Here is a 3316-nt window from a genome sequence, read left to right as displayed (position 1 = left end):
AAACTCCATTTTATTTTATTTTATTTTATTTTATTTTATTTTATTTTATTTTATTTTTTTACTTACTGCACAGTCTAGGGCTTTCAATAAAATGCTGAATGTGAGTGATGAGAATTGATATTCTGGACTTATCACTGGCTTTATGGTGAAAGCATTTATTCTTTTTTTTATTAAAAAGTTAACACTTTTTTTTTTTAAGATTTTATTTATTTATTCGACAGAGAGAGGGAGAGAGAGAGAGAAAAAGCAGGGGGAATGGCAAGCAGAGGCAGACGGAGAAACAGACTCCCGGTGAGCAAGGAGCCTGATGCAGGGCTTGGTCACAGGACCCTGGGATCATGATCTGGACGGAAGGCAGCGGATTAACCAACTGAGCCACCCAGGCGCCCCATAAGGTGAAAGCATTTATTCTTTACCACTAAGAACAATGTTAACTATGTGTGTTTTTGTTTTATTTTTGTTCTTGGAATTTCTTTATCAGCTTAAGGAAGTTAATTCTGTTTCTTGTTTGCTGAAAGATTTTTTTAAAAATCATGAATGGATGTTAAATTTTGTCAGAATTTTTCTCTGCGATTGATATAATCACATAGTTTTTCTTCTTCAGTCTGTTAATGTGATAAATTACAAAAGTTGATTTTCTTTTTTCTTATAGATTTATTTATTTTAGAGAGGGGGGGGCAAAGGGAGAGGTAAAAAGAAACTTAAGCAGACTGTGCTGACTGCAGAACCAGACACAGGGCTCGACCTCATGACCCTGAGATCATAACCTGAGCCAAAACCAAGAGTTGGATGCTTAACCTACTGAGCCACCCAGGCGACCCATCATGATGTAATTTTTAAAAATTTACTGCTGGATTTGATCTGTTAGTATTGGTTGGTAACTTTGTTTATAAATATTCATAAGGAATATTAAATTGAATATTAAATTGAAGTATTTCAATAGTAGTTGTGCTTCTTATGTTCTGGTCTGTTTTGTGGGTAATGCTGGCTACACATAATGAGTTGGGATGTGATTAATATTCTGCTTTCCTGAAGAAATTGTATAGAACTGGTATCATTTCTTCTTTATATGTTTGGTAGAACTCAAGAGTGAAAACATGTGCTTCAAAGGCAATTCTCTTACACGTTTCTTACTTCTTGAATCATGAATAGCCATTTCCATTTTTTGTCTGGTAATTCCAATATTGGTGCCATCTTAAGTTTGGCAACTGTTGACTGTGTTAAATGTGAGAGGTTAAAATTTTCCTGTACTTGTATGTCAGGTTATTTTGGATTGTATCTTAACATTTTAGTATCACGTTGTGTGACCTTAGCTCTTTCTTAGTACCATGGAGAATATCACTTGCGTTTGTTTCAGCAAGCCCAGATCCATGCGTGCTCAGCTTTGTGGTGAGCCCAGTGGCTCAAGCACAACTTTATGGAATCAAGAAAAAGAGAAAGAGAGAGGAGAGAAGAGGAGAGGGGGGAGAGACAGAGAGAGAGGCCGGGGGGTGGGGTAGGGGGTGGGAATGGGGAGAGAAGTACAAGAGGCATTCTCCCCAAACTCTTTTTTTTTTTTTTTTAAAGATTTTATTTTATTTATTTGACAGAGACAGCCAGCGAGAGAGGGAACACAAGTAGGGGGAGTGGGAGAGGAAGAAGAAGGCTTCCAGCGGAGGAGCCTGATGTGGGGCTCGATCCCAGAATGCCAGGATCATGCCCTGAGCCGAAGCTTAACGACTGTGCCACCCAGGCGCCCCTCCCCAAACTCTTTAAAGAACAGCTTTCCTGGTCATTGAGAAAGGTTCCCTACCTCAGCGTTTTGGGCACCCACTCATCTACAGCCACCGTCACCCTCCACTATAGCTACAAACTCAGGAAGAGGGAACTGCAACAAACAAAAAACCCGCAAGATTTCCCACACTGTCTATGACCCATAGAGGTCTCCTTTCCTACTGTGTGGACCAGAAATAGGAAATTTCTCTTGGAACATTTTCTTTCCATACCTGGAGGTGTTAAGATGCTTTTGAGACAAGGCCGGGAGATACTGTGGAAAAACAGATGTTAAACTTACTACCAGTTCAGTGGCATTCAGGTTCTGGTTTTCTTCTCTTATTCCTTCAGCTGCCATTTATTTTTTAGAGTCCTCAGATAGCTGCTACATGCATGCTATCTCCTGGTTTTTGTTATAGTCGGTGGGAGAGAATTTTGGAACTGGAACTTATTAAAGATATTCACAGAAGTATGTGCAGTAAAATAATCTGAAATCTGGGATTTCCTTTATGTTCAGTTCCAAAAACATAAAGTGAGGTGAGAAGCTGAGACTGTGCAGGGACTCTTTTTTTTTTTTCTAGCAGGCAATTAATTAGTTATGGGTGAGCAGGGGATCTGGGGAATTAGACCTGGGTACAGTACCACTGAAAAATTGTGAGATTGGCCTATGTTTAACTTTATAAGAAACTGCCAAACACCTCGGAGGTAGTTGAAACATTTTACACACTCAACAGTTTTATTTGAGTGGTCTAGTTGTTCCGTGTCCCCATCAACATTCGATACTGTCATTTGTTTTGACTTTAGCCAGGCTCATGGGTGTGAAATAATATCTCCTTGTTTGAATTTGAATTTCATTGTTGACTAATGATTTTGAACACTTTTTTATGTGTTTATTGTTCAACCATATACTTACTGTTGTGATGGGTCTATTGTGTTTGCAATGAGTAATGTATTGATGGAAGAATATGATAAAGAGAGAAGACTTTACTTAAATAAGAGGATATCAACCCTAAGAATAGAAGAATAAAAATAGGCTACTAGGGAAGCAGTATAGCAGAGTGGTTTAAGCCACATGACCTTGGGAAAGTTATTTGAACTCTGTGTTTCAGCGTCCTCCCTCAAAATGGGACAATAAAAGTGCTAACCTCATAAAGTTATTGTAAATAAAAAAAAAAACATATTAGTTGGAAATCCCATGGAATATTGCTTAGTTCATTTTGAGTGCTGTGTAAGTTTTACAAAATAAATAATGTATTAACAAAAGTGGAATTAATTTTTTAATTGTTTCTCTTTCCAGTGACTGTATACTGCTCATTAATATTTATTCATGATTCATATACCTAGTGAATGATCTCACATATATAATTTTTCTCAAGTTTTGGATCTATAACAATGAGCAACAAATTCTTTACTGATTCATAGCATCCTGCTAGAAGATACTCTCTTAAGAGTCATCATTAAGTATATTTTATTTCCCTGTTGATGCTGTTTTCTCAGTTAGACCTTTCAGACCTCCAGATATACTAAGCATACTTGAAAGTCCACAAATGGTCTCATTATATTT

This window comes from Ursus americanus, chromosome 1 (assembly GCF_024610735.1).
Source record: "Ursus americanus isolate L20-20 chromosome 1, mUrsAme1.1.p, whole genome shotgun sequence".
Classification (NCBI taxonomy): domain Eukaryota; kingdom Metazoa; phylum Chordata; class Mammalia; order Carnivora; family Ursidae; genus Ursus; species Ursus americanus.
This window is presented reverse-complemented; position numbering follows the sequence as displayed.